We start from the raw sequence: 19,269 nt of genomic DNA, 5'->3' as shown, positions 1-19,269 counted from the left end.
GCACTCCTGGATGTGGGACGTGACTGAAATTTCTCTGAAGTCAAGTGGAAGTTTTACCAGTATAGTTGAAGAGGTTCAACACATGGAAAGCTCTAAGCACTTCTCCAAACACCGAGTGGCCAGCTCCTTCCAAGTGCCCTGGATGTAGACCCCTGGGGTTCCAACCATGCAGTGAGATACATACAATAAAAGATCGGTTTCCATGAGCATTTAAAAGTGACCAGAAGCCTATCTGTGATATTTTCAACATAGTCATTAAAAAACGGTATGCCATATCTGCTAAAACCAGAAGTTTCACTGAAATTCATTAAAATAATTAATTATATCATAGATTCTGAGTACCTTCTGAATATTAAGCTTCTAATAAGTTCTCAAGCTATTTATTCTGATTTAATGCTCATCTTGGAACAGAAACATTGATAAGATAACAAACTGAATGGACCACTGATATTGTCATATCCTTACGTGATTCTAAGAGCTGCAGAAACTTCATAAAATATGTAATAAAAATAAAGAGTTACTAACACTACCACCCAAATACACAATAAGCCACTGGATAAGGGCAGTAACAATCAAGAAATGTATCCTATCAAACATTAACCACAATAAACAATATTTGAGGTGGACTCAAAAATTTTCAGTTTTGGGACACTTTCAAAATATCTTTATATTTTTTGGTTTGGTCCTTTTATTTTCCTTTCTTTCTTTTCTTTTTTTTTTTTTAACATCATGTCTAATAATTTAGAAAATCTCATGTATTGACAGTCTTGCACCCAAAACACAAGACTTACAAGACCACTGGGCATGTTAAGAAGCCTGTCTATTAATATTTGTAAACATTTTCAGCATCAAATACTTGGAAGAAGAAATCACTTGAGCCATCACCTGACATATTTCTGCTCCTATTGAAATAAAAGTGTTAAAGAGAAACAGTCAAAGAAACAAATCCCTTCACTTCTACCTGTTACTTTTTCTTCCTTTTTGGTTTTTTTTTTTGGAGAAATCATTATTTTTACTTTGGTTGACAATGGTAGTGGAAATATACTCCCTTTTCCACTATTTCTAACCCCCTTGAGGATTTTTCAGGGCCTCTTTCAAGGGTTCAACTGAACCCTTTTTTGCAAGCCTGGTCCCCCAAGAATGTTGCTACCAACAAAATTTTAACATCATCACTGTTTTTACAAAAATGCCTAACACATGATTCTTTCCTTATGGTCTTGTCAGTATAGGACCACAAGCCAGAAATTGCCAGGACACAAGTTCCCAGCTCCTCCAGATCTTGGCATTGACTGTCTTTCAGAATCTGGCCCCTGAGGCTTTGCAGTTGGCTCCTGAAAAGAAAAAGGGCCCCTCCTTAAAATCACAGTCCGTGCAAGTTTGTGTCTTCCATGAAAATTAACATGCTGGACAGCAGATGGGACAAACACATGCTAGAGGCCAGATCCTTATGCTGGTTACACCAGCATTATCTGCAAACTTGAGGGAACAAGGGCAAACAACAGAACTAGAGCAATTTACATGAGCAGTAGGTCTGCCTTCCTGCTGGCTAACAGTAACAGTCTGGATTTTCAGGCAGGGGCATGGAGAGAAAGAGAGTGAGAAATTACTACCTTTATACAAAATTGCAGCCCACTAAAAGGTTGTCCTAAAAGGACGGTGCTGTGACATTTCACATCAGATTCAGATGCTTTAAAAAAAACAAAGAACAACACACCACCACACCACTTTGCCAAGCAACAGGCTCCACAGTTGCCTTTGGAGAGTCAAACAGCCTCCAGAAATACAAAGGTGACTTAATTTCCCCCTCTCTTTTCCCAGTGCCTCATTTACACCTCCTCAAAATACATACTTATGGCAAAAATAATGACGGTGCAGTCTGATGGAATATTCCAGCAGCATCCTGCAAAAGAGCAAAGCCCACGGTGTTCAGACAGTGCACAGAAGAATAAAAGTGCTTTGCATAAAAGCACTTCTTCCTTAGGAAGTCTTGACCTTTTTGACTGGAAGACCCAGATCCTGAACCAATTTTTTCTCCCTGCCCAACTCTCCCCTTGATTCTTGGCCTCACTGATTTGAAGACACTCATTCTTTCTTACCATTTCTCTTTCATAACTTTTGTCTGGTAACCTTCTGGGCCAGAAGGACCATGCAACCTTGTGTTCTACCCAAGTCCTCCTTTTCTGATAAAGTTTTCACATATTCTTTGGGATACAAAGTCTTCGGTTCCTTCCACTCAAGTTACACGTAAACAGAATTTATTCCTTTGTGCTTTTCAACGGGAATTGGCACTTAACTTCCTAAGGGTGCTCTGAAAATTCCAACTGGACACTAGGCACAGCAGGGATTACCTGTCTAGATAGTCAGACCCGACAGACACTCGTGGATTTCTGAAAACAGTAAATTCAGAACAAGCATCTCTGCTTTTGGATCCTCCAGCAAGTATAGAACAAAGATTTCTGTGTTCCCAGGTCAAATATGTCTCCTTCATGGACAGGCTCTCTGGACACATCTGGCATGTTATCAGAATCATTTCCATTCAGTTTGATCTAATGTTCATCAAAGTCAATACTGACATTTCCTGGGTCATGCCAGAGGTCCAGTAATGCTCCATACCTTCCCATACATAATCTTTTAATTACCTCCCACTAATTACTTCTGCAGGGACCTTTAAGATTTTCAGTCTGCGACACCTCTTCCTGATGGTCTCTGGATCAAGTCTTTGCCCAGGAGAAGGGGACTGGCCTGACTCATGTTATAGGAAGGGTTCTGCAGGCCCCTCTGACCCACAAAAGGCTCAACAGCAAGCAAGGGAAAAATATATTTATCATCACTTCTATTGATCAGGATCTATTTCCTGCAGGACTTTGAATCAGGAAACTCCAGTCACATCTATGCGTGCACACATGCATGTCTGTACGAATGTGCAAAAACAACTGACCCCAAAGGTCAAAGAGGACTGACACTCCAAGATATAAAAAAGCTCTCAGCTCAACTTCAAGGAAAAGGCAAAAGAAAATGATCAGAGAGAGCAAGAAAGCAAGAGAGACAGAGATAAAGAGAAAAAACCAAGGGGAAGATGATTTTCTATCAACAAAACAGCAGGGACAAATTCTAGTTCATCTCATCGGAAACATCTCCTTCATGTGCAAACACCGCCTGGAGCCAGCACTAATCTCCCAGATTAAAGCCTTTTAATAGCAATTAGTCCTCTCTGCACTAACCCACTGGACACTCCAGTGCATATTTGGGAAAGGGGGGAGACTAGAGGGAGTGTCACCAACCGTTTAACTCATAAGTGCCCTGATGTGTCCGAATCCTTATCTTACACACAAGTTTGTGCACAGGCCAGGATGCCACGGCAGTGAAACCTGTTTGGATTGTAGCAGAGAATGGGATCACAACAGCTAGGTCTGGGTGTTGCATGTATACTCAGGTGAGCTGGATCAAGTCCAGATCCAGGAGGGAAAATTTCAAAATGGTACTATGGCAAGCCAGAAGCATTAGCCAGCTACAGTTAGAAGCACTGACATACCAGCAGCTCCAAGGGCTATCCCAGCTGGCAACAAGACACAGCCACAGGCAACAAGATGTCCTTAGAGTTACCTTCATGCTACCAGCCTGTTGAAGCAGCCTTGGTACTGCTCTCCCTGAGACACCTTCCACCATCTCTGGAGAAAAGGAAGAGGAGAGATTTTTTAAATTGTTTTTGGTTGGTTCCTCTCTGCATGCCATCAAAGGTCTTGCGTTGATCTCTCTGTGAGTGTTTACAGGAAACACGAGCTGATGCCCCATCTGGGTCTGGCAGAGGGCCTCCACCTCCTGCACAGATTGCTATACCAAGAAAGGTAGATCATACAGAAAAGAACCTCAGATTGCACAACAGCCCCTATTAACAAACTGAGCAGCTTGGCTGAAATGGCTGAGAGAGGGAAGAGGAAAGTAAGGGACGCTGGTGCGAAACAGCAGTGTCTGCACAGAGACCCTGAACATCCCAAATGGCAAGCCAAGCAGAATTTTTTGGAAGGAGCCACATGAGCTGCCCTTCAAGCTATTAGACCACACAAACAGGACAGAAGAAAACCTTCCATGAGGTGACTGTAGGAAGGGGAGGAAAAACTATTCTGGGCAGCTTTCACCCTCTTCCTCCCCTCCTCCCAGCAGTGGGAGCTGCCAGAACCCCTGCACAACCCTGGGGTGCCCCCCACTCTCTAACACACACACACACACACACACACACACATATACACACACCATCCATAGGGGTAGTGCAATTACTATTCAGGCTGGGGGCTGAAGATAGTCTCCTGGCCCTTCTTCTAATGTAAGGTTATTGTAATTGATATGAAGGTAATTGATAATGTGTTACGGTGAATAATGTCTTCAATTTTCTGCTAAATCCCATTTTTGTAGCCATCTGGGCTCCTCCAACTGCCCCCCTGGGACGCAGAGTAATAGATAGTAATTATTCTCAAGTCATTTACTTTTTCAAAGTGTTTAGTGCTTATCTGTTTTACAATTAAAATGGAAACGACCCTGATTCACTTCCTTTCTTTTTTATTTAAATAGCATTCAGACACACACACACACTCTCTCCTACACGCCCTGGAGCCTGGAGGGTGTGTGCCTGTATGTGCAAGTGCATGTGTGCGTGCATATTATTGTCACAGAGAAACACGCAGGACAGAGGTATGTAGTTCCTCATGCACCTTCACTTTGAGGCACTGTGAGAGCACAATCACACAACACTAAGAAATACAAATTGTGTTCCTTTCCCCCCGCCCCCCTCCCGCTTGTCCCCATGGTGACGAGCAGAGTGAATGCCTCAAAACACCCCACAGAAACACCCCTAGGGAGGGATGCATCCAGCACACAACAATACACACCTCAGCACATCCCAGAAACACGACACTACCCCAATACTGGTAATCTGTATAAAGATAAACCTTCAAGCTTTAACAACACGGACACAGTTATACCTAGAAGAATACGGCTAATCATATAAATGCGGAGACCCCTATTAATATACAGCAGTATATGCCAGAATGTACATGTAAATAAACTAATGCAAGCTATTAAAAGCACCACTAATGAAAAACATACTTTGCACAGCAGCTAAACCTATTTCAGTACATGATCCAAACCTCCCCAGTGTTAGCCCCTTTGAGTTCCGTCTCAGCTTGTGGTATGCTAGGTGAGACATAAACAAACATATCTACCGTATTCACGGGGATCCACTGTGCTAGAATTAAGGATTTCTGCAACAGTTGTAGCCTAAGCCTTGGTAACCGAAGCACAGGAACATCTGCAGCTACAAACTGCCTCAGCAAAACACTAGCAAGGAGGGCTAATAGGAAAATGGTCCAGGAGCTTTCCTGGGGCCAATACTTGGGTGAGAAAATCCAACTCATTTGAAGCATGCAGAAATAAACCCGGGGGAAATGCTGCGGTTTCTGTGATGGTTTGAGGAGGAACCTGAACCAGTGACTGTGTCAGACCCAGGCAAGTGTGTGGCCCGTAGGGCTTCAGAATGAGATTCTTCAAGTAATCTTCAGATGTTCTCCCATCACCATCCCTGTCCCCAGCCTGCAGGCCACTCTTACTGCAGCAAAAATTATCTCACTGCTATCTTAAAGTTTCTGTCTTTGTCACAGAGTCCTAACATGACATGTTCAGGCAGGTACAGACGGGTGTTGAAGCAGAAGCTGAGGAAAGTGGAGATGGTGAGGACCTTGGGACAGCCCTCCATAGTGTTTTACAGGCTCTAGGCTTCAAGCACTCATCCAGAACTCAAATATCAAACCTTTTAAAGATGACTGGCCATGTTCAGTCATAATTCAGAACACGTGAGTGGCTGGCATCCAAAAAAGCCCAGACTTCTGTATCTCAATACAGACTCAAAATTTAGGCAACTATTTTGGGGAAACCTTTATAGTACTGTATTTGGATTATAAACCAGATCTTTCCAGATCAGACACAACTGCATAACCTTGGAGCTCAAATCCTCCCTGGAGACAGGACAGGAGGAACCAGGTGCTCCATCCCATTCTTTTGCTCCCCAGCTAGAGCAGTTGCGAACAGAGGCTGATGCTTCCCCCCAGCAAAATGGAGGAGAGACACTGCCCCCCAGGATAGTATCTTGCACACTATTCCCTCTCCAAAAGCCAAGATACCGAACCATTGCCAATTTCAGCAGATGGATGATTCAACCTTGTGTAATTAATTTAATTCTGTAGATATATATTTTTTCCCATCTGAACAATCAGATGACAGCTTCCACAACCAGCCCCACAACCCATATCACCACTGCCCCAGCAGACATACAGCCAAGGCTTTCCTCCATTCTCCCAGTAAATCGCTGGAGTACTGCTGTCCTTTGCCGTCAAGGTAAGAGTGGCCCAGACCTTTGAGCAGGAAGATCCTGTTGTTCTTTTGTTTGAGTTTATAACTGTTTGGGGCTGTTTAGTTGGGTTTTTTTCCCCCGTCTTCCGTCTCTTTCTGTTTCCTTTTTAATTCTTTTTAATGACTTTCCCCGATGCAATCGGCAGAGGACCACGCAGAGACTGCTTCCCCCTGCTGAGAGGGAAACAAGAGTGAGGGAAAAGGGCACCAAGGGAACTGTTCACATCCTCTATTCATCTCTGCCAGCCTCTGTTCCCTGGTGACTAGCCCCACACAGCCCAGCTGTGTGGAGTTAGCATGGAACGAAGCAGAACCTGAGCCAGGAAAATCTCAGCCGGCACCACGGGATTTGGCTCTGTCAGCCTTGTCAAAGGCTGTCCTAGGTGTCCTAGCCATGAGAATGGCCCATATGGTCCTACCACAAGGGCAGCAGTGTGGGCTGAGGAGGGGAAAAATATGTTGTTTTCCATGAGTCCAGCAGAAGTCCCCCTGACAGGGAGAGTGGCTGGAGACCACAGCTCAGCTACTAGGGAACACACATGAGCGCAGCAGCTTGGGAAACCTGCTGCTGGGAAGCCAATGAGCGTGGAAGAAGCAAGCTTAAGACTCCTGCAGTACTCACAAACTCTCTAGTCCAGGCACTCCCAAGTGATGCCATCTTTTGTTCCAGCAGCTCCCCCAGCTCCAACGTGGGAATGAGCTTGGTAGAAGCCAGATGGCTCTTCCTCTGTCTGCTCCCTGGCACTTGGCTGCATATGTATGCATCAGGGAGCAGGGTGAGTATCTGGGCAGGCAGGACTGCAAGGTGGAAGCACTTTGCAAGGAAGCAAAGTTTGCTCCAGCTGGTTGCATTTGGTGAGGACAAATGCTCTCTCCCACAGGCTCCATCTCAGCCTGTTGCTGGGAGCACCTCACCTTGGCAAACAGCCTCTGCCCTGCACTGCACGTGGGACAGCTCTGGAAAAGCTGCTGCTGCCATAGCAGGCTCTTCTGATTGCCAGGTTGCTGTTAACGAGCCATGCATGTTCCAGGGGTGCAGGGAGAAGGGGAGAGCTCTGAGCTGCCAATGGCCTGGGCTGGAACACAGGAGCTGGTGGCTGGTGAAAGAATCATGGGCTTACTGTACTGCAGCTCTGCAGGGGACACCTATCCCAAACGATCCCTCCCCTAGGAGAAGCCTGTTTAATCCTTAGTTTTTCCAGCACCAAAGAGGAACTGTGATCTCTGTTGCACGGTATAACAGTTGTTTGATAATCAGTTGTCTTCCAAACAGGAAATTTCAAAGCATTTTGTACCCAACAGCTTGCTAGCGTTGCTTTCTGTTGGGGGAATACGTAGCATGTGCTCTATGTTTTCATTGATTCTGGAGGTTTTCCATGAGGGAAAAGGAAAAACCTCAAACTACAAATTCCTTTGAAGTTCCCACTGCTCTGTCAGCTTTCAAGCAGATGAAAAGGATGCAGAAAAAGCAGTGGGAAAAAAAGGCAATGCAATGACCCAGTTACATTCCTGTTGAGACAGATGCATACAGACCATCCTTGGCTGAGGTATATTCTGAAGCACCTTCAGCCAAGATTCCAGCATCTGCGTGGTGATCTCTGCTGGTGCTTCTATTCTCCATGAGTTAGCAAGGGCTTTTATTATATCACCTCCCTCCATTCTAGGGATGATTGTTTCTTTCTGCTTGTTAGCAGGCAGGCAGAGAAAATTGTTGTTTACCTGCTTCTTGATATCATTCACTTATACCCTGGGAAACAGAGCTTTTTACCCGCACAGTCTTCTCGTCCATTTTCACATAAAACAATTCCTTAACCTTTCCTCACAGGCCCTGGTTTTCAGCCCTATGGCAGCCTTCAGCACTATATAAGACTCCATTGCACTATGCCAGAGAGCTGCTGGGACCTCTTGTGTCTCAGCAATGACCTTAGCATTGATAAAATGCAGACCCTAACATTTTCTTACTGCAAGAGTGCAACATTAGTGACTCCCACACAGTTTAAGCTCTGCCCTCCCCCCTAGACAATGCACTAGTTTCCCCATTCCTTAATCAGATGTAAACTGAGCCTTTGCATCTACTGAGTTACCTAAGTTTAGTTTATTTCTCCAGCATATCAAGCTATTTTGAGTTACAATCCTGTCCTCCAAAGGATTTGCAACCTTCTTCCAATTTGCTACTCTCTGGTTGGTTTTCATTTTATTATTGAAATCTCTAAAATATTGATCAGAAGTTGGTCCAGGCCAATGCCCTACAAAACCTCCTCCCTTTTCAAGGAATAATTGCATTGCAGTTTAGGGCCATGTTGTGTCCAGACAAAGTAACAAGCACAAGTAGGAACCTCTTCCAAGTTGGCGCCTGATCCAACCACACCCTGAATGAGTGCAAACGAGGTATTGTAAAGGAGCAGGGGCTGGAAGTCAGCTCTGAAAAATCAAAATAGAGGTTCAGCCAAGAGTGACTGATAGTTGGAAACTAGTCTTCAGCTCAAGCTGTGGTAAAAATCTAAGGAAATCCCAGGACTACAGTTCCAGATGAAACACTTGTTGACAGTCATTCTCTTTCTGACCTAATGGGCTGGAAGAGAGGAACAGAGAGAATCTGAAACCCTCAGCAGATTGTTTCCAGGTCTTGCTTTTCTCTTGCAATACACAGTATATGTGGATGCCAAGCAGCAGCAGGGGAGAATCAGAGGGGTTAGATGATGTGCTTTCCTTCTGCTCTGCTATCCTATAGCAAGTCATCCTGGTGAAGAAAATCAAGAATGAAAAGATCTGATAAAAGAAGACAGAATAGAAAAGGAATATAGCAAAAACTGAAACTTCTTGAAATATTCTTGACTGAAAGTGTTTCTAACACAAGAATAAGACAGTGGCTTTATCAGAAACTTTCTTCACAATATCTTAGTTAAGAAAACACATTTTTCATTTTTAAAAGTTTTGGAAAGTTTGGAGGAATCCTCCATAAAAGCGATTCAGGAACTGACAGATGTACAGCAAGGAACTATCTTGAAAAAAAATTCAAGTGTGGAAGCCCCTCTGCGAGGATACTTAAACCATTGGGTTGAAATAGCAGCACCACAACAAAGCATAGAAGGGTATTTACAAGTGACTCTTTTTTCTGCTCACTGCAATATATTTATCAGTCAGTCTTCCCCTTGATATGTGATGCAATCTCCAGGTCTCCTGCAGGAGTTTCGGGGTTGTGGACTGACAGACTGTTCTAGGTGCAAAGCCAAAACAATTACATCCAGGTAGACGCTGCACAAACTCAGAGTTGCACAACCCCATGGGCCTGTCCAAAGGGAACAGAGACAATGGCAGTACAAATGCTCCTTGAACAAAGCAGCAGGGAGATTTGGCAGATACTCGGGCAGTGATATGCTGATTGTTAGCCAGAGCGTCCAGGAGCCTAACAGCTCTGGTCTGTGCAGTACAGCAAGAACCACTCACAGCTACAGGGGAATTTTTTGAGGCTTTTGAGCAAGGCTCTTAATCATTACTGTTGCTCTCAGTGCCCATGAGCAGAAAATAACACCAAAACTTAAATGTTCTCAACACTGCACCATGGGACAGCCCCAAACAGGACTGCAGACTGCAGATTGCTACACAGCAAACTGCCAGTTCCAGACACTTCAGGTCCATCCTAAGCAAAATCATCCCACACCTTTGCTCTCCTTTACATTGGGGAACTCCTCTAGTGAGCGACTCCTAGTTTCAGTATATCACAGACCACAAGGCAGAACCAAGGTCAAGCCTAGAAGTCAGTGCATACACTGGCATCTGGATTAACAAGACCCATAGTGGGTACAACAGTGCCTGATCTGCTGATAGCCATTCCTCCAACATTACACAGTCAGAGGCTGAGGGCCCATGGATAAGCTTAATGTCATTCCACCCAGGACATCCCCTTCCCATGTTCCTTGACATATAGGTCTTCTAGTAAGGTACCTTCGTGATGGAGGGATGGCAAATAGCATGAACACAGTCTCTATTGTCACTTGTTAAGACCAATGAATTCCTCAGAGCTATGTCTGGCCCTGAAGTCTGATTCCAGCTCTCTCCTTCGTGAGCCTAATGAAGCCCATATTAATCCTGAGAGCACGTCCCAGCATGCAGATAAAGGCCACACCTTCAGCCCAGCGTCACTCGGTGGAACAGGGCAGGAGTTGGGGCACTGCATTGAGGTCACCTGAGGTTAGGCAGGAACTGAGACAGAACCAGGCCCCCTGACCCTGGTGAAGTCTGCACATGTCTCTGCTCTCCTTCTCCAAGCAAGACAGCAGCCCAGAGGTCAAGGTGCTCTCTCTCAATCCCTTTTCCCCTGATCTCCATCCTACTCACACCCTGCATGACATCCAACACACCAACCCTGCACGAGCCAGCTCCAGCAGCCAGTGGATACCTCTGCTGTCCCGCTGCCCTCCCTGGCTCTCCTGCTGCCTGCAGCCAGGAAAGCCCACTCCAGCCTGCCCGGGGTGGGCGAGCAGGCTGAGGCAGGTCATGTATCACCCGGGGCGGGGGCCGAGGCGCGTCCCCTCAAGATGACTTCAGTTGCATTCCAGTGAGCCTGGCAACCTCCCGCACACACAAATAAAAGGAAATGAGAAACTTGGCAACAAAGAAACTGGCAGGGAAGCCACAGAAGCACAGAGGAACGGGAAAAGAGATTAAACACAGGCTCAAGAGCCCCAGCGTGCTGAGCCTTCCTCTCTAAAGCCTCCCTTTAACTTCGATGGGGGGGCACAGTAGTCTTCTTTACACTTGAAAGGGCAAGAGGAGGGGCTGGATAAAAGGGATCCAGCATTATCCGGAATTGAGAGCACAAGAACACGCTACAAAGCTTTAAAAAATGTGCAGGCACCCAGCTTCTCTATATACTTTCCTTGGTGGAAATCAGGAACTGGGATCTGAATCTGGCCAGAGAAGAGATCAAAGTGGAGACATTACAGAAGGAAGTTTAATAATGCAAAGTAGTCTGATGAATTCTCTTCCCAAGTTCCAGCTTATTTTTTTTTTTAGAAATAGGATAACGTATTTGAGGCCCTGCAGTTTATAATGGCAGACACTAATTTGTATTGATACTATATGCTATCTAAGAGTCCATCCCAATATATTAGACCACTGGTGTTTCTGTGTGTTAGGATAACTCATAAATGTGCTATGGCGCTTAGAATTTTTGGCTGGCAGTGGAACTATTTAAATCAATCCATTGCAATACTGAGACAGAATTCACCTGCAGTGTATACTGCAGAATCTACAGTACACTCTAAGGTCTGTGTTAAGATCCATTCAGAAGCCTGTGCTTTGTAAATCACAAGCTGTGTGATTTCCTGTACAGAGTATGTATGTTGTGGAGCTGACTGATCATAGATGTAATATCTACCTTGCTCTTTATGTATCATTAAACATCAGGCACTCAGCCTGATCAGGGGAAGAAGACAACCCTTTCTTATCAAGGGGAGAGATTGTTTCAGAAACTAAATGGGAAACACCCACAAAGCCCGTTCTCTCTGGATGACAAAGGACACACTCTCTATGCAGTCGTGGCAGTGCAAGGCAATAGGCAAAGTATTTGCACCAAGCCTGAGAAGAGCCCAAAGCAATTGTTCTTCCAGAGCTAAACTCTGATTCCTTGGATGAGCTAGTTTCCTCTTCTGAAACACACAGGGATGTTAAAGGATTATTAGTAGAGAACCAACTCACTCCTTCCAGACACACACATATTACACACTTGGAAGATGATCTTTCTTCTTATTCCTTAAAGGATCATAGCAGGTAGCAAACAAAATGTCAAGGGGATCCATAGGACTCAGAAGACCTGAATGATCAGACTGTATAAACTACCTGTGAGAGCATAGGCCTATGTCATAGGACTGTGGGAGCTACCTTGGAGGATCTTCTCCCAAATACACATCATCACATGAGCACTATCTCCCACTGATACAAAGGTATCTCAGTGCCACAGCAGTATAGCATCACAGATATCTGACTGAGCATCCACATATCATGAACCACCTTAGTACATGGACTGGGACAGCAGTGAAGAAATGGATTAGGATTGGGACAGTAAACTCCACTGAGACTTGGATGCAGCAGATCTAGTGGATATCTCCTCTGTAATCTGGCTCTGCAAATCAGAACCAGTGCCAAAAAGTGGGATCCCAGTCTACAGGGAAAAAACCCACAACCTGACATACTTACCTGGTGATACGGTGAACCATGGTGACTACAAAATTTTAAGTGCCTGGCCATTCTGCACAAAGGAATATAAGGCTGGTCAAATATTCATGTGTCCTCTTCAAAAGGGGGATAACAGGTTTCTGTTCACACTCCATATAACAATTGGTTCATACAGCATGTCAGAGGTGCCACTCTCTCCAAGGTTCTGAGGTCTATACCCAAGCTTCTTTTGTTGAAAAGAAGGGAAAAAGAACAGAGAAGCAATTTTTTCTGTGGGGTCTGCAGCATTCAACATCAGATGAGAAATTTTCCTTCATGAGTTCATTCACAAGAAGACCTGTGATCCTTTTGGTTCCTTTAAATCCCTAAACTCAGATGGAGAGAGGATTTCCAAGTCAAAGGGATGGGTTCCTGGCTGTATAAACACAGTGGTTCCCAAGAGAACCTTAGGCTGAATCAATGGACAAGGAACATTTTCCAAAATAGCTGTAAATTGAAAAGTTCAAGCAGGGGGACAGTGTTTTCAAGAGAGTATGAAGCAATCAGAATAAAGCTGGGATACTTCTTTCTATTTCTATTACTGTATCTTGTTGAGCATCTAACCTACTCTGGACCTGGACTTCCCCATTTGCAGAATGGAAAATGATTCCCCATGCTTTAGGCCTGGTTCCTAAGCCTGTTTTGCCCAGATCCCCATGGGAACTTTCATCCACAGCAAGTGGATGCAAGTGACTCTCCATATTCACACCATTTTCCACCAGGGCTCATGTGCAGGGCTGAGTCCACCTTCATGTGGTCCCACCCTCCCATACCTGTTTTCAGGAAAGCTGAGCGAAGGGGTGGGAGCATGGGACAGAAAAGAAGAGGAGCTGGGCCTTACCTCCGGCTTAGACCTTCTGCAGGGTATAGGGGCAGAGTTCAAAAATGCTCAGTTTTCCTTTCTATGAAGCAGATGAGCTATATTCTTAACCTCCTTTTGCCCAGGGGGTAATGCTTCCTCTCCCACTGCTCCAGATGGGTTGAGAACTGAGAACACCGTGTTCACGGCTTCTGGCCCACTGCGTATCTTACTTAATCTGCAAAAATACCAACCTAAAACTGAGCTCCCTGGCTTGGAAAAATGAGGCTATTGGAGCTGCCCTGGCAAAGGCTGCATGGTAGTTCTGTGGCATCACATCTCTGTCCTCATAGGATGTGGGCTGCAAGCTGACTCCGCTTAAAGAGAACATTAACTACACCTCTTTATTATTGAGAAGAAATTTATTGGAGACATCCCTCCCTCTCTCCAGCTTCTCCTTTACCTTCGCAGAAAAGTAAACATTTAATTTTTTTTGTTGTTAATAGATTTAATGTTCATTTGTCGGTAGCCTAGGGGCAGGAACGCATGACATTTCAAATAATTGTTGTTTCGGGGGTATCCTCTGGAGGAAAATGCTGCAAAAGTGTGGAGAAGATTTAAGTAAATTACTGTGTCAGCTTCTATTTATTCCTTACATGATTGCCAGAGGCAGGGCTGCGAGATAACCATTAGAGGCCCAGCTATAAAACAGGGAAGCAGAATTTCAAAAAGCCGGAGTGCCATTACTGGAAAGTTAGTGTGTAACATGTTAAATTATCCCCAAAGTAGGGGGAGGTAGGAGGGGGAAGCCGTGTGTCTAAGAGTGAGAGAAAAGAAAAAGAAAGGAAGAAGGACTGTGGAAGTGAAGGGAAGGAGTTACTCCATGAGGAAGGAGAGATAGATAGATAGATAGATAGATAGATAGATAGATAGATAGATAGATAGATAGATAGAGAGAGAGAGAGAGAGAGAGAGAGAGAGAGAGAAGAAATAAAGACATGAAGACTTAGGCAATTCTTGAGTATAGCTCTGAGGGCCTGCCATGATGCTTGAGGACTTTTGGAGAAGGGTGTTCAGTTTTGGAGTCCTGTCTGATGGTGTTGAGGTGAAATGTCCCAGGAACAGGAATAGCTGGTCATTACGCTTGAGGTGTTTCAAAGCTACATGATGATTCAGCTGAAGTGGAGCAACTCCTTTCCCAGTAGCTAGAATAGGCTGCAGACCTGGCAAATCCAGTTGCATCTGTGTACGTAGTTTGGGCCTAGTTCCCTCCCATTTTGTTGCCATCATGTCTCTCAGGAGAAACCAGAGGGTTTAAAGAGAGTCCAATTTCCTGATCATTGAAGCATCTTGAAGGATGTAGGCACCAATATGCCAAACCACCCCACAGCATGGGGCAGTCTGATGGAGGCATGTGAGGACCCAGGACACTATGGGTTGTCCCATCTGTCCCATCTGTCAGGACCCAGGACACTGTTCACTCCTGTTCCATCTCAGCCTTTGCCTGGCTCACACTGAATTCTTGGAAGTTTACTACATAGTGTGTGGAGGCAGGGGAAGTGTGTGGCAATGAAAGTCTCAGCTATACCAACAATTTCTAGGACACCCCAACAGCATCTAGATGTTGGCTGACTAGTGGGAAGAAGACAGGTCTCTCCACTCAGAACAATCAGCTTCAATCTGTCCCGTATCAGATCCTTCTCATCTCCCACCTCTCAACTGTGGGACAGTATATCACCCAAAGGACCAGTGTAGGCCAGAGGCAGCCTCAGCTCTGCTTAAGACCATGAACACTGCTGCAAGATGATGCTCAGGCTGAAAGTTAACCAAGTCTTAAAAACAAAAGGAAGGAAGCCTTCCTGGAAGGAACGGGAAATGCTCAGTGTCCCTTTGACACTGCAAGGGACAGGAACTATCTAATTAGCCACTGGAGGCAGGAGGAGATCCTGTGGAGCAGCAGGCTTGTTGTATCTGCCATGCAGGATTTTTGTTGAAGCATCTAACACAGCAAGAGAATGGACCTCTGGCCCTTTGCTGTAATCAGGCCTGGCCCTCCTAGTACTCTCACAAGTCAGCCATCCCTTGCCCCTCACACCTAACATTCCTTGTTGTGTCCATTTGTGCTGCTCTGGACAGACCCTGCCTGTCCTGCCCCAGCCTCCTCATCCACCTCCCTCCACTCCTGTTTATTACTCACGCTCTACAGCTCGGCTCTGCCCTCTGACTCATTGCCCAGAAGCTGCCGGTTCTCCCTTTCTTTCACGGTAATTTATTTACATCATGAAAAACAATTAAGTTCCAAAAAGTCTTATTTACCTCAGAGATCTGGTTTTATCTTCCCCAGCATCACTCTTCATTTGTTCCTGACATTGCTTTATTTTTCCTCACTCTTTTGTCCAAAGTAAGCTCGGCTGTGTGGGAGGCAAGGGGCTAACAAACTTGGGTGTGGGGCCCAATAGCCTCAGCCTCTCCAAGTCAATGGCTCTGCTCCCACCCTCTCACCCAAGAGGATGAGAGTCCAACCACACACTCAACAATAAATAACCAGGGAGATTTTTTTTCTTCTTTTTAAACGACTCACAAGGAAGACTTGCTGGTTAAATCATTGCTAACTCTCAACCTCCTCAATATTTCTTTGCTAATAGACTTCAGGTTTAATTGAAGGATCTTCTCTGGACTCTGTCTAAGGCACCATTTTCTCTTTAACCCCACCGCTCACAGCCTCACAAAAGCCAATCCATTAAGGGTCTTCATTAGTTTGAGCACCAGCCAACCACCCAAGCGGCAAAGGTCAAACACAGTCACCTGTCACAACATGGCAGTAAAACTACTAATTGTATGGGAACAAATGAGATAAAAAGATGGTACTATTATGCTATTTGATTTATTTTGTTTCCAAAGAGTCATTTAAGACTAATTTACTTTGCAAGCTATAGAGTGGGCCTGTGTGGATATAGATACTTCTGTGAGCAAGTGTGGGTGTGTACATGTGCACATGTGTGTATCTCTCTCTCTCGTGGATGTATATACACATGTGCATATACAGGGGTCTGAAATGCAAGTCTAGGGAATCATAAAGTCACGGCACCATAAAGACTTACATTTAACCCTTCATACAGGCAGAACCCCACATCACACCAGAACAGCTCTGCATACTGCAGTAGTGGCTCAGAGTCAGTCACATCAGCCCTACTGCTGCCAGCTCACTTGTCTGAGTACCATTCCTCAACAGCCCAGCTGCAATGACAACAGCCAAGGCAGCCAGTACAGGATCCCATTTTGGAAGGGCACTTGCTTTGGAAACTGTTCTCTACCTTTTCTTGTGCTCAGGAGGAGAAAATGGCCCACATGCCCTCTGGTGGACACGTGCCACTTAGCAGCTCTAGGATCAAAATGGAAAGCTGGAAGGGGCCATATTTGTAGACACAGAAAGTCATCTCTGTAAGAGATGTTTAAAAGCTTGCTTTCTCTCCAGATTGTCCTGGGAATCGTGTTCCCGGGACATGTATGTGGTCACCAGCTGAAAAAATCTGCGCTTTCTGAGACACAAAATACACAGCCCAGCCTCACCTCTTCATTGTAGGTGCCAAAACAACATCGCCATCTTCACCACCAGTTCCCATTACAGATGGAGGTATTGGTTTTCCTGGAAGAACACATAAATATTACTTCTCCTGGAATAAAGACTTTCTTATTCAAACACAGGATCCAACTTCAGGCTGTGTAGTCACTGTTCAGCACAGCAGACGAAATATCTGATAGAATCAAGAAAAAAGTTTCCATGGTTTTTAAAAGACACTTAAGGCTGATCACAGCTTTGATATGGAATATAGAATCACCAGGAATTCTCTGAGTAGAGGTGAAACGTTCAGGGGCTTTTCAAAGAAAAATCTCTCCATGCTCATGCATTAGGGGAACTGTCTTGGCTACTTTGTGGTTAAGATTACCTGTTTCAGGGCAGTGCGGGGAAGAGAGCAAGCTCTTGGAATATACAAATGTGGGGAGACGTGACCTCTCAGGAATGAGATAGCTTCCTCCTGCACAACCAACTGTGCGGTGTGATACATGTCCAGACTTGATGATGAGTAGAGTTGGGAGAGTGGGAATATTTCCATGAAGGCAGTGAGGTAATTTCTGCTTTTCTTTGAAGTTTTTTGATCTCTGTTCATCAGGCAGTCATGTAGATCACCACAATTAATACATGACACCCCTCTCCTGTTCTGGGGCTCTTAAAGTCCAGAGTTGATCTTGTCCTATGTTTTCTTTTCCTGCTGAAAACAGGAAGGACCTTGATCACAGCTGTTTGTGCCTATGGTGAACATTTAGATTAGCCAATACTGTAATTAGGGACCTGAATCGCATGTCAACTGTTTATCTGCTCCCTTTCCTCATCTTTTCTCAGTTTGTCCCCAACCTCTTTCTCCTTGCCTCTCCCCTTTACTTTGCTCTGCTCTCACTCTCTCTCCCAGTGCTAAGATAGCCCTACCAGACTGCTTGTCTTCAGCATTCATCAACATTTTACAGGGGATCCCACCAGCTCAAACTCATTAGCCCTTAGCTAACAAAGGGCTCATGATAAAAATATATTCCTTTACCGTGTATTTAAAAAAAGACATTTCCTACCATGGGTGAGAAACAGTCTCCACCAAGCTTGTGATGCATCCTCACAGCTACCAGCAGGACCCCACAGTGAGGCTGATTTCTGAGTAGAAGGGAAAATTGGAATTTTTTTGCTGGCAGTGGGTCATTTGCACCTTGTAATTGTATCCAGCCAGCTCTAAATTTGCTTCCGAACTGGAAGAAGGGGAAGGGAGGGGAATGACAAGAGCATTAAAACACTTCTTTTTTTTTTTTTTTTTGTTATTGAAAGGCTACATTTCAATTCACCTTTTCTTCTGTCAAAATTTGAAAAATAATAAACCACACAGGGCTTCTTGAGACTTTTTCCCTCCATTCCCCAGATATTCCCATAACACAAGAGGGTAAGCAGCATTTCACAGCTCCAGTGGAGTCCAAATTAGTTTTTCTGGCAACTAAATGCAGTGTCTCCTCCACTATGTGCACACACACACACACATCACTGCCTAAAATATTAACAGATCCTGCCTGAAGTGCAAAGCCAAGGAATCAAAAGGATGCAATGCCAGAATTAAAACTGCCTTGTAGTGTTAGAGCCCCTAAATACATATTACATTATGTAATCAGCTTCAATTACACAATCTCAACTGTATCTCCAAGGAAATCGCTCCTTCATCTAGGGTGTTTCCTTAATAAGTGACTCTGCCCTTATTTTATTTTCTCTTTGTTCACTTAGGTGCTATGCACTGCACAAACCTTTTTCTGAAGACTAAATCATACATTTCTTCCTCCTGTGGCTTTTTTTCTGATGTTCATCACAGGAGTGGTAGTGCCTTTCTTAGTTGAACCTGCTTTATCTTCCAGAAATGGGATTTGTTATTTCCATTCTAGAGACAAGAAACTGAGGCACACAGGAATTAAGATCCAAAGGCATCTGATCCATTTTGAAAACCCTTTATGCTTCAGTGCATTTAACTCACTCTGTGCAAGCACCACAGTTCCCATTATATTCAGCAATGACATCTGTGACTCAGAGCCACACCTTTAGACAAAGCGGAGGAAAGCACTGAATTACCACTGGGGAAAAGTAACTCATCCAACATCTCTTTGGAACTGCCGTTTCAGTAACCATGCAATGAGCATTTCTTCACCAGACCCTGACTCACTGCGGGTTCAGTAAGTAAGGAGGCACTGGCCATAACGATGAATCTCTTTCACTCTGCTGTACTCCTGAGCACATCCAGGTTGAGCAGTGTAGAAGATGAGAATGCTATTTA

The 19,269-nt window shown here is 44.7% G+C and overlaps 1 long non-coding RNA gene across 2 annotated transcripts; it reads right to left on the bottom strand.

Annotated features, from left to right (window-relative positions):
• Nucleotides 1-3,570: 3,570 nt before the first annotated feature.
• LOC108493470 lies at nt 3,571-12,802 on the bottom strand. Of its 2 annotated transcripts, none has more exons than XR_001873478.1 (3): nt 12,598-12,802; nt 6,322-6,573; nt 3,571-3,668 (listed from the first exon to the last, which is right to left on the bottom strand). It is a non-coding gene; the product is annotated as an uncharacterized LOC108493470 (long non-coding RNA). The 2 variants fall into 2 exon arrangements; XR_001873479.1 differs by lacking the exon at nt 12,598-12,802 and adding an exon at nt 7,022-7,921.
• Between the last annotated feature and the right edge of the window lie 6,467 nt (nt 12,803-19,269).

This window comes from Lepidothrix coronata, unplaced genomic scaffold (genome assembly GCF_001604755.1).
Source record: "Lepidothrix coronata isolate B3197 unplaced genomic scaffold, Lepidothrix_coronata-1.0 Scaffold17, whole genome shotgun sequence".
NCBI lineage: Eukaryota > Metazoa > Chordata > Aves > Passeriformes > Pipridae > Lepidothrix > Lepidothrix coronata.
The sequence above is the reverse complement of the archived record's forward strand: the minus strand, read 5'-3'. Positions and strand labels throughout refer to the sequence as shown.